Raw genomic sequence first — 13053 nt, forward strand, 5'->3', positions numbered from 1 at the left:
AGGACGGATCGGTGATACCTGGATGGTGAAGACAAGGTAGGAAGATCTTCAGGGGCTTAGTGTTAGGTTTATTTAAGGGGGGTTTGGGTTAGATTAGGGGTATGTGGGTGGTGGGTTGTAATGTTGGGGGGGGGGTATTGTATTTATTCTTTTACAGGCAAAAGAGCTGAAATTCTTGGGGCATGCCCCGCAAAGGGCCCTGTTCAGGGCTGGTAAGGTAAAAGAGCTTGTAACTTTTTTAATTTAGAATAGGGTAGGGAATTTTTTATTTTGGGGGGCTTTTTTATTTTATTAGGGGGCTTAGAGTAGGTGTAATTAGTTTAAAATTGTTGTAATATTTTTATTATGTTTGTAAATATTTTTTTATTTTCTGTAACTTAGATCTTTTTTATTTTTTGTACTTTAGCTAGTTTATTTAATTGTATTTATTTGTAGGAATTGTATTTAATTAATTTATTGATAGTGTAGTGTTAGGTTAATTGTAGGTAATTGTAGGTAGTTTATTTAATTATTTTATTGATAGGGTAGTGTTAGGTTTAATTATATCTTAGGTTAGGACTTATTTTACAGGTAATTTTGTTATTATTTTAACTAGGTAACTATTAAATAGTTCTTAACTATTTAATAGCTATTGTACCTGGTTAAAATAATTACAAAGTTACCTGTAAAATAAATATTAATCCTAAAATAGCTATAATATAATTATAATTTATATTGTAGCTATATTAGGATGTATTTTACAGGTAAGTATTTAGCTTTAAATAGGAATCATTTATTTAATAAGAGTTAATTTATTTCGTTAGATAAAAATTATATTTAACTTAGGGGGGTGTTAGTGTTAGGGTTAGACTTAGCTTTAGGGGTTAATACATTTATTAGAATAGCGGTGAGCTCCGGTCGGCAGATTAGGGGTTAATAATTGAAGTTAGGTGTCGGCGATGTTAGGGAGGGCAGATTAGGGGTTAATACTATTTATGATAGGGTTAGTGAGGCGGGTTAGGGGTTCATAACTTTATTATAGTAGCGCTCAGGTCCGCTCGGCAGATTAGGGGTTAATAAGTGTAGGCAGGTGTCGGCGACGTTGAGGGGGGCAGATTAGGGGTTAATAAATAAAATATAGGGGTCGGCGATGTTAGGGGTAGCAGATTAGGGGTACATAGGGATAACGTAGGTGGCGGCGATTTGCGGTCGGAAGATTAGGGGTTAATTAGTTTAAGTAGCTTGCGGCGACGTTGTGGGGGGCAAGTTAGGGGTTAAGAAACATAATATAGGGGTCGGCGGGGTTAGGGGCAGCAGATTAGGGGTACATAAGTATAACGTAGGTGGCGGTCGGCAGATTAGGGGTTAAAAATTTAAATAGAGTGGCGGCGATGTGGGGGGACCTCGGTTTAGGGGTACATAGGTAGTTTATGGGTGTTAGTGTACTTTAGGGTACAGTAGTTAAGAGCTTTATAAACCGGCGTTAGCCAGAAAGCTCTTAACTCCTGCTATTTTCAGGCGGCTGGAATTTTGTCGTTAGAGCTCTAACGCTCACTTCAGAAACGACTCTAAATACCGGCGTTAGAAAGATCCCATTGAAAAGATAGGCTACGCAAATGGCGTAGGGGGATCTGCGGTATGGAAAAGTCGCGGCTGAAAAGTGAGCGTTAGACCCTTTAATCACTGACTCCAAATACCAGCGGGCGGCCAAAACCAGCGTTAGGAGCCTCTAACGCTGGTTTTGACGGCTACCGCCGAACTCCAAATCTAGGCCACAGTCTCCAATTTTGTTGGCTAAAACAGTTGCATCAAAGGCATCAAAACACCCCATATACAATACCTTGGGGTGTCAACTTCTGAAATATATGCACATTCATGGCAAGCAAATAAATTGGGGTATGTAAAAATGCAGACATCAAAAGAATAGGAGCACCAGCCCAGGGAATGTACAAAATATAAAAAAGTCCTTTATTAATAAACAAAAATCAGTTAAAAGTTGCACAATTTCAAGCACAAAGGTGGTTAGAGAAAATAAAGAGGAGACAGCATGTTACAGCTGATGCGTTTCGGCTGAATAGCTGTACTCAAAAGCTGCTACCTGTCGTGTAAAATAGTGCATCTATTTAAAAGAAAAGACCTTCTCTTATTGGTCAATCAATAATTACATGATTACTTAAATACTTAGTCACTACTAGACCCTATCTCAAGCTGCTTATTTAGCCTATTGTGTATTTCTCTGTGCAGTCAATGGTTAGGTGGATAAATGATCCACCAACATATGATATCTTATAATATCTGTAAAAATGCCCCTCAAAAGAAGATAGGCAAAGAAGATATCTTAAATTTGAAAAAAATCACAAACGCATGTCAAACATTTGGCATTGCAAACCCCAAACAACCCAACAAATCTATGCATAGGTGGTATCAATGTACTCAGGAGATCTTGCTGAACACATATTGGGGTGTTCTTTGGCAGTAACACATACCAGGAACTGAGAATCTGTGCCGAAAGTACTATGTGAGTGAAACATAACAAAAAAAATGACTACCCAAAAGTTTGACAAAGATTGGTGTTTGAATAAGTTCATGGAAAGTGTTAAAATACCAGCATTTCAAATACCCTAGGGTATCTACTTTTTAAAAATGTATGGTTTGATGGGGTTAAATTACATTGACCAGCTTAAAAAATTTCCCAAATAGGACATGGGTGCATGATGACCTGATGTGAAAATTCCAAGTTGGAAAACTGGAATGCACCCCCTAAAAATAAGGCCTTTTAGCCCCCAGAGAACCTGACACACCTATACATGAGTTACATGAGTGCTATTACTGTACTCTGGAGATGTTGCTGAACACATATTGGGGTGTTCTTTGGCAGTAAACAAAATCAGGAACTGAGAATTCATGCCTAAAGTACAATGTGTGTAAAAAATACCACAAAAAAATGACTACCCAAAAGTTTTACAAAGACTGGTGCTTGAATTAGTGCATGTAAAGTGTTAAAATACCAGCATTTTAAATACCCTATGGTGTCTACTTTTCAAAAATATATGGTTTCGTGGGGGTAAATTACATTGGCCGGCTTAAAAAATGTCCCAAATAGGACATGGTGCATGATGACCTGATGTGAAAATTCGAAGTTGGAAAACTGGAATGCACCCCCTAAAATTAAGGCCTTTTAGTCCCTAGAGAACCCGACACACCTATACATGGGTGGTATCATGATGTTGCTGAACACATATTGGGGTGTTCTTCGGCAGTAACAAATAACAGGAACTGAGAATGCATGCCTAAAGTACAATATGTATAAAAAATAACACACAAAAAATGACTATCCAAAAGTGCATGATGACCTGATGTGAAAATTCCAAGTTAGTATACAGGAATGCACCCCCTAAAAAAAACCTAAAAATAAGGCCTTTTAGCCCCCAGAGAGCCCAACACACCTATACATGGATGGTATCAATGTACTCCAGAGATGTTGCTGAACACATATTGGTATGTTCTTTGGCAGTAGACCATAACAGGAACTGGGAATTCATGCCTAAAGTACAATGTGTGTTAAAAATAACACAAAATAATGACTACACAAAAGTTTGACAAAGACTGGTGGTTGAATTAGTGCATGGAAAGTGTTAAAATACCAGCATTTCAAATACCCTAGGGTATCTACTAGGTTGGTTTGATGGGGGTAAATTACATTAGCCGGCTTAAAAATTTCCCACATAGGACATGGGTGCATGATGACCTGATGTGAAAATTCCAAGTTGGAAAACACGAATGCACCCCCTAAAAATAAGGCCTTTTAGCCCCCAGAGAACCTGACACACCTATACATGGGTGGTATTACTGTACTCAGTGGATGTTACTGAATACATATTAGGGTGTTCTTTGGCAGTAACACATAACAGGAACTGAGAATGCATGCCTAAATACAATGTGTGTGTCATATCACAGTAATTCTCAATCTCTATACTTCATGTTTTCCACGTTTCACTGTCCCTTTAAACATAATATCACATGACCGTTATGCCTTTATAAGCCCTCCTCTCTAATTCAACGATGCTTGGTAATTTGATTCGCATGAGGAGTGATCACAACTTTCAAGAAGCTCTCTCTATTTTCGTCAAGTTGTTTACTAACTTTATATCTGCAAAGTTCTTTTCAATCACAGGACAGCATACTTCATTCTGAAACGCTAACTGACATACAGCGTGTCTGCAGTAGTTCGGCGTCTGACGTCATCAGCACTCCGGGAGTCAGTGTCGCAGCTCCTCTCTGTTGCCAGATTCTACACTGCTTCTCAGGACAACTTATTGCTAGCTAGCAAAGTCTTCACAAGTACACGCTGGTCATGAAGTGTTGGGTATCGTACTAAACATAAAGTTATTGCTGAAGTTACGCTAATTTCATATGTTCCAAAGACTGTATATACTAACAATTCAAGCTGATACATATACGTTACTAATGGAAAGTTTGCATGTTTAACATCCTCTGCATATATCCTGGTTATTTCTGCATACAGTACATTGCCATAACAATCCTGCTGCATTCATAAATAAGGTTGCATATGAACTTTACTAACCTGAACATTCAAGCATTATACCTCAGTGATAAGCTACATTCTATTTAAAGAGATACTAACAGAGCTTCAATTACATAAAGTTATAATTTATTCTATATCCAAAGAGATTATTTATTGTTTAGCAAATGCTATTATATTATTTAGGAGAGTATTAGCACATTCACATTGTTGTGCATATCTCCAGCAACTAAAGTTAGTTGTAATTTACTTTTGACCTAAACAGGTCACCCTCAGTCAATGAGCAGAATAAGGTTCCTAGTTTATCAAGGTACCTAGGTTTGGTGTGAGACTGAGTGGAGTAGATACAACTGGGTTCACATTAATTATATAATAAATCCTCACATATTACCAAGCCTCCCTTAACCCACTTGTATCTATAATGGATGTTACTGAATTATCCAACCTTGTTGGAACCCTTTCTCAAAATATGGATATAATGATCCAGGGTCTTAGGGACCTCCAAGTTGAAAATCAGGAATTACGAAAATATATTAGGGATCATGTACCTGCTCAAACTTTACCATCACCTCTTGTTTCCCCTGAGCCACAAATATGTCCACCTGAGAGATTTTCTGGAGACAGAACTCAATATAGAGACTTCAAAAATTCATGTACTTTATTATTTTCATTGAAACCAAGAACCTATCCTACCGAAAGGGTTAAAGTTCTAACGGTAATTTCTTATCTCACTGGTGAAGCCAAGGCATGGGCTAATGCATACTATGAAAAAGAAGATCCTATCTTAAACTCATTAGAATCATTTTTTAATGCCATGTCCTTACTATATGAAGATCACGACAAACAAGCTTCAGCAGAAAATTCTATCAGACATTTGCGACAAGGTAGACGCCCTGTAGAAGAATATATAACTGATTTCAAAAGATGGGCACCTGACACACAGTGGAATAACCCAGCTTTGACAAATCAATTCCGTATTGGATTAGCGGATGCTCTAAAAGATGAATTGGCACGTGTGGTTATTCCTAAGGACTTAGAAAATCTTATGACCTTGTCTATATCTATTGATCGTCGTTTGAGGGAAAGGAAGATTGAAAGAGGGTCATCAGAATTATCTACCAAGAAAGTCTATAGCTCTCATTCAGTTTCCACTGTCCGTTCAACAGATGAGCCTATGGAGATAGGTTTTGTCAAAGGTCCTCTTAAACCTGAAGAAAAGGCTAGACGAAGACAACATAATCTTTGTTTATATTGTGCTGCTAAGGACCACGGAGTAAAGGAGTGTCCAATTCTGTTAAAATCAAAAAAGGGTAAGCAAGAGATAGCTCATTTAAATGAGACTGTTATAAAAAAACTCATCTCACTTTACTCTTTCTGTTTGTCTACAGTGGGATCAACATCAACTTAAAGCCCAGGTGGTAATCGATTCAGGAGCAACTAATAATTTCATTCATTCATCTTTTGTTGAAAATCACAAGATTCCTATAATTAAAAAATTAATTGCATTACCTATTCGAGTCGTTGATGGTTCTTTTATCAATTCAGGTCCTGTTACCCATCATACAGATCCATTATCATTAACATTTTCATCAGGTCACTCTGAATTGTGTACCTTCGAGGTTATTCATTCTCCTTTGTACCCCATAATTCTAGGTCTTTCATGGCTAAAGAAACATCAACCAACCATCTCATGGAATAGTGGTACTATTTCCTTCGACTCACCATATTGTAAAAAACACTGTACACAATCACAAACTATATTACAGGTTGATATGACAAATATACCAACAGAGTACTCAGATTTTTATGATGTTTTTGATAAGGTTGAGGCTCAATCTCTACCTCCCCACAGACCTTACGACTGTCCTATCGATTTAAAACCAAACAGTAAAATTCCTTATGGTCGTATATATCCACTCTCTGAACCAGAACTGCTTCATCTCAAAGGATATCTTGAGGAAAATCTAAAGAAAGGTTTTATTCGGCCTTCTACATCTTCAGCTGGTGCCGGGATCTTTTTCGTGAAGAATAAAGATGACAGTCTCAGGCCTATAATTGACTATAGACAACTGAACAACTGTACAATAAAAAATAGATATCCTTTACCTCTTATTCCAGAACTCATAGAGAGGTTACAGGGTGCTACCATTTTCACCAAACTGGATTTAAGAGGTGCATATAATTTAATTAGAATTTGTAAAGGTGATGAATGGTTAACTGTCTTTCGTACTAGGTATGGTCTCTATGAGTATTGTGTCATGCCTTTTGGTTTGTGCAATGCACCTGCAACTTTTCAGTTTTTCATTAATGATGTTTTCAAAGATTTACTTGACACATACATTGTCATTTATTTGGACGATATTCTCATTTATTCAAATTCCAAAGAGGATCACATACAACATGTCAGAACAGTTCTTTCAAGATTAAGACAGAACAACTTATATGTTAAGGCAGAAACAGCAGATTTGTTCATCAAACATATTGTCAGATTGCATGGGTTACCTAAGTCTATTACGACTGACAGGGGTACACAATTTACCTCTCGATTTTGGACACAACTCTGTTCTAGTTTGCATATTGATCGCCGTTTGAGTTCAGCTTACCATCCTCAAACAAACGGTCAGACCGAAAGGACTAATCAGAGTTTAGAGCAATATCTAAGATGCTACTGTACATTTCAGCAAGACAACTGGTCTTCTCTTCTACCTACTGCTGAATTCTCCTATAATAACACCATTAATTCATCTACCAATACAACTCCATTTTTCATTAACTATGGGTTTCATCCCTCTTATCATCTTCTTCAAAGATCAGAAAGTTCTTGTCCCTTGGTAAATGACACTGTGAATACAATTGCTGAAGGATTCATTCAACTAAAACAGATTTTACTACAATCTCAAGAAAGGCAAAAACGTTATTATGACTTAAGGAGAACGAAACCTCCTGATTATAAGGTGGGAGATCTAGTTTGGTTGTCTTCTAAACACTTGAAGCTTCACATTCCCAGTAAAAAGCTTGGTTCTCTGTTTATTGGTCCTTACAAAATTATTAGGATTGTTAATGCTAATGCTGTCACTTTACAACTACCAAATTCTTTTAAGATACATCCAACATTTCATGTATCCCTTTTGAAACCTTATGTTCCAGTCAGAGATCAAGTCTTGACAACTCAAGTTCCGACACTCATTGAGGATGAAGTATCATATGAAGTTGATTCCATTTTGGATTCTAGATTCTATAAGAATTCTCTACAGTATTTAGTTCGGTGGAAAAATTATTCATCAGAAGAGGATTCTTGGGAACCATCCACTAACTTATCAGCCCCTAGATTGGTATCTCTGTTTCATCGTAGACATCCAGACCGTCCCAAACCCTGATCTGCGGAGCAGATCGTTAAGGGGGGTGTCCTGTCATATCACAGTAATTCTCAATCTCTATACTTCATGTTTTCCATGTTTCACTGTCCCTTTAAACATAATATCACATGACCGTTATGCCTTTATAAGCCCTCCTCTCTAATTCAACGATGCTTGGTAATTTGATTCGCATGAGGAGTGATCACAACTTTCAAGAAGCTCTCTCTATTTTCGTCAAGTTGTTTACTAACTTTATATCTGCAAAGTTCTTTTCAATCACAGGACAGCATACTTCATTCTGAAACGCTAACTGACATACAGCGTGTCTGCAGTAGTTCGGCGTCTGACGTCATCAGCACTCCGGGAGTCAGTGTCGCAGCTCCTCTCTGTTGCCAGATTCTACACTGCTTCTCAGGACAACTTATTGCTAGCTAGCAAAGTCTTCACAAGTACACGCTGGTCATGAAGTGTTGGGTATCGTACTAAACATAAAGTTATTGCTGAAGTTACGCTAATTTCATATGTTCCAAAGACTGTATATACTAACAATTCAAGCTGATACATATACGTTACTAATGGAAAGTTTGCATGTTTAACATCCTCTGCATATATCCTGGTTATTTCTGCATACAGTACATTGCCATAACAATCCTGCTGCATTCATAAATAAGGTTGCATATGAACTTTACTAACCTGAACATTCAAGCATTATACCTCAGTGATAAGCTACATTCTATTTAAAGAGATACTAACAGAGCTTCAATTACATAAAGTTATAATTTATTCTATATCCAAAGAGATTATTTATTGTTTAGCAAATGCTATTATATTATTTAGGAGAGTATTAGCACATTCACATTGTTGTGCATATCTCCAGCAACTAAAGTTAGTTGTAATTTACTTTTGACCTAAACAGGTCACCCTCAGTCAATGAGCAGAATAAGGTTCCTAGTTTATCAAGGTACCTAGGTTTGGTGTGAGACTGAGTGGAGTAGATACAACTGGGTTCACATTAATTATATAATAAATCCTCACAGTGTGTGAAAAATAACACAAAAAAATGACTACCCAAACAATTGACAAAGACTAGAGGTTGAATTAGTGCATGGAAAGTGTTAAAATACCAGTATTTCAAATACCCTAGGGTGTCTACTTTTCAAAAATATAAGGTTTGATGGGGTAAATTACATTGGCTGGCTTCAGAAATGTCACAAATAGGACATGAATGCATGATGACCTGATGTGAAAATGCCAAGTTGGAAAACATGAATACACCCCCTAAAAATAAGGCCTTTTAGCCCCCAGAGAAGCAGACACACCCATACATGGGTGCTATCACTGTACTCAGGAGATGTTGCTGAGCACATATTGGGATGTTTTTTGGCAGTAAACCAAATCAGGGTCTGAGAATTCATGCCTAAATTACAATAATCTAGATTACGAGTTTTGCGTTATGAGTGAAAAAGCATCATTTTGCTTCATAACAATTCTTTTTTCCTAACGCCGCTATTACAAGTCTTGCAGGTATAGGTGTACCGCACACCTTTTTGGCCACCACGCAACGTCAGTGCCGCACTTTTAAAAAAGTCCTTTTTCAATGGGACTCCCATAGTGCTGTATTACGAGTTTGTGTCAGGGTGCCAGGAATCAGACTGAGATGAGAAGTGCAAAAATAATCACACCTTTATTAATAGCAAAAAAATAATAAAAAGTCCACAATTCAAATAACAAGCCAGGAATCAAAACAGAGCTGGTAGTCAGATGAGCCAAGTCAGGAGCCAAAGCGAATAGTCAGACGAGCTGAGTCAGGAGCCAAAGCGAGTAGCCAGATGAGACGGAATCAGGAACAAGGAGAACAGCAACAAAGAGTCAGAAACAAGCCAGGGATCAGGAACAAGGAGGGACGTCAGACAGCCAGGTAATACACAGGACCTCTCACAAACAGGTCTGAGACAACGCAAGGGCGAAGCATACTGTACAGAAGCACTTTAAATAATAAGTGATGACATCACAATTCTGAGACTGCATTCTGTCTCACACAGATGATGTACACCAGTCTCGCCATAAAAGGAAGTGCAGGAAGGAAGCAGCATCACACAGTATGCACCAGAGTCAGCAGGAGAGATGAGTAAATTGGCTGCCAGCAGCACATGGCAAACAAAGCAGGGAAAAAACCCTGACAGTTTGCCTGGGAGGCCAAAAAGTGAGCCGTACACGCTAGAACCACAAGATCCCTACCGCCATCTAAAGTCAGTAGTTATGAGTTTTAGGTTACAAAGCTGCACCATAAAACTCATAACTAAAGTGTTAAAAAGTACACTAACACCCATAAACTACCTATTAACCCCTAAACCTAGGCCCTCCCGCATCGCAAATACTATAATAAAATTATTAACCCCTAATCTGCCGCTCCGGACATCGCCGCCACTAAAAAAATTATTAATCCCCCATTCTGCCGCTCCCCGACATTGTTGCCACTGAAATAAACATATTAACCCCTAAACCACCCCCCTCCCACATCGCAAACACTATTTAAAGATTATTAACCCCTAATCTGCCGTCCGCCCACACTGCTGCTATAATAAACCTATTAACCACTAAATTATTAACCCTAAACCTCTGACCTCCCACATCACTAACTCTACATAAATATATTAACCCCTAACCCTAAGTCTAACCCTAACTCTAACGTAACCGTAACCTTAACACCCACTAATTGAAATATAATTAAAAAAATCTAAATAAACCTTACAATTATTACCTAAATAATTCCTATTTACAACTAAATACAAACTTACCAGTAAAATAAAACCTAAGCTAGCTACAATATAACTAATAGTTATATTGTAGCTAGCTTATGTTTTATTTTTATTTCACAGGTAAGTTTGTATTTATTTTAACTAGGTAGACTAGTTAGTAAATAGTTATTAACTAATTAATAACTACCTAGTTAAAATAAAGACAAAGTTACCTGTAAAATAAAATCTAACCTGCCTTACACTAAAAACTAACATTACAATAAAATAAATTAAATTATTAAAATACAATTTTCTAAATTTAAAAAAAAAAAAAAAATTCGCTCTAGCGGTAACCCAACTAGCGCAAACATCCGAACTTAGAATATTGCGTGTGCATTCACGTATTCCCCCATAGAAGTCAAAGTAGAAAAAAAAAGTGGGAGAAAAACCATCCCACTCTCACGTAAATACGATAGCATATTCTCACTTCCGCTAACCCTAAATGAAAATATGAATATTTCATATTCCAGTGTTCTTTACATAACAGAATATGTTCTATTTATGCATAAATACATATTAATACATATACAGTATTTGATGGTATTTTGTTACAATATATATTTATACTTATATATATATATATATATATATATATATATATATATATATATATATATATATATATATATATATGATTAGATATAGGTATAGATATATACAGATATATATAAAGGAATATCTATTTAGAAATACTTAGAACATATTCTGCTATGTAAAGAACATTTGAATGTATAATTTTTACAGTAAATTCATAGTTAAAACCTTTATTAAATATGAATATTGCATAAATATGCTTTTACATGTTTTCCTCTTCTTAATGGCAAAGGGCTCCATTGCACTTCTATATATGTCTATATATGTATACATATGTATTTATGTGTTTATATAGTAACCTAGTAACATAGTAGATGAGGTTGAAAAAAGAACGAAGTCCGGGGGCGGAGCTAGCCATCAAGGGAGCAAGACGTGTGCTTGGGAAGCTCCTGGCTTTATATATTATATTGCAGCTATTAATCTTACAAATTTAAGCCAAACACTTCAGGATTTAGGCTCTGGAGAGGAAAACAGTAACCAAGGAGCTAATAGACGGACGGAGACACATAAATATTGTGAAGATTTTGTTCCCCTATTGGAAGACAACCACAAGGCATTATATACTACTGCATGGAAAGTCCAACGATATCTTAGTTCTTGGGTAGAAGCTGCCTGATAACTATGCATTTTTGCAACTTGGCACAGCAACAAAATGTTGGATAGCGAACTTTCAGGGGTAGCGCTCAGAAGATTCACTGATTCTAAGAAGACTCAACCCCTACCCAAAATGGCGACGATACTACAACTCCTGCAACAACTAGAGGCTAAAATGGACTACCACTTCCTTCTATTACATGAAGAACTCAACACTAAACAGCGCCATACAGAAGAGGAGCTAGGACGCAGCTCCTGCGATTCACAGTGTATGGAGCATGCCGCAGCCGTTTCCTCCTCCTCCCCACTGCAGAGCCCTGGAGCTGAACGCGACGCTGTCTACTCGTTGGGGGAAGATCACCAACCTACCTTAGCAGGAGACATCTTGTTCCTGCAGCGCTCAGACACGATGAGGATACCGGACCCCCTCTACAGAATTGCGGAGCGTTCTGTGGTATCGGAGGACGCAGCTGACCTCGCAGATCCCATTACCTTTGGAGGTGTCTTTGAGCTCTTCCCAACTGCTAGATCTAAGACCCCAGAGATGGGTCCTCCGCAATCAGATGTTTACCCGCTTTCAAAGGGGTGTCATGGGAATCGCTGCAACGTAAGAAGCTGGACACTTACTTGTTGGGACACTCTGCTAGCTGACAACCTCAGCAGACCATTTACATCTGTGCAGGGCAGGCCCTACTGCCTATTGATTCCGACACTACATCTGCTGTACCCTCTGCAGGATAGATCCCGGTTTGACATTACCGGTGTTGGCTAAGTAGAACTCCTTCCCGGGCTTCCATTTGCCACACGCTTCCACATGGGCAATATGATTATACAGTACCCACAACTGTTTGACCTATATTATGCCCAATACAAAGTTCTAGGTGTTTCCGCTCAGTTCGCACAGCTTAGATAAGTTTGCTACGACACGTAGCACCAGTTTCTTATTCCTATTTTTATATATGATCCACAGACAGGTGCCTATTCTAGTGTCTATAGATACATAATTTTCATTTCACAAACCCTTGTAGAGTAATTACACTAGGTACAAGATAAAATTTAACATGTGGCACTACATCAAGGCTCCTATACAGTCACTCCTTATTCCATTCACTGAGGATGGCCTGACGATATGGGGAAGATAATTTTGCTACCGGACTTCCACTTTGCTAAGCATGCTATACAGGGAGTG

Source organism: Bombina bombina, chromosome 2 (genome assembly GCF_027579735.1).
Source record: "Bombina bombina isolate aBomBom1 chromosome 2, aBomBom1.pri, whole genome shotgun sequence".
Classification (NCBI taxonomy): domain Eukaryota; kingdom Metazoa; phylum Chordata; class Amphibia; order Anura; family Bombinatoridae; genus Bombina; species Bombina bombina.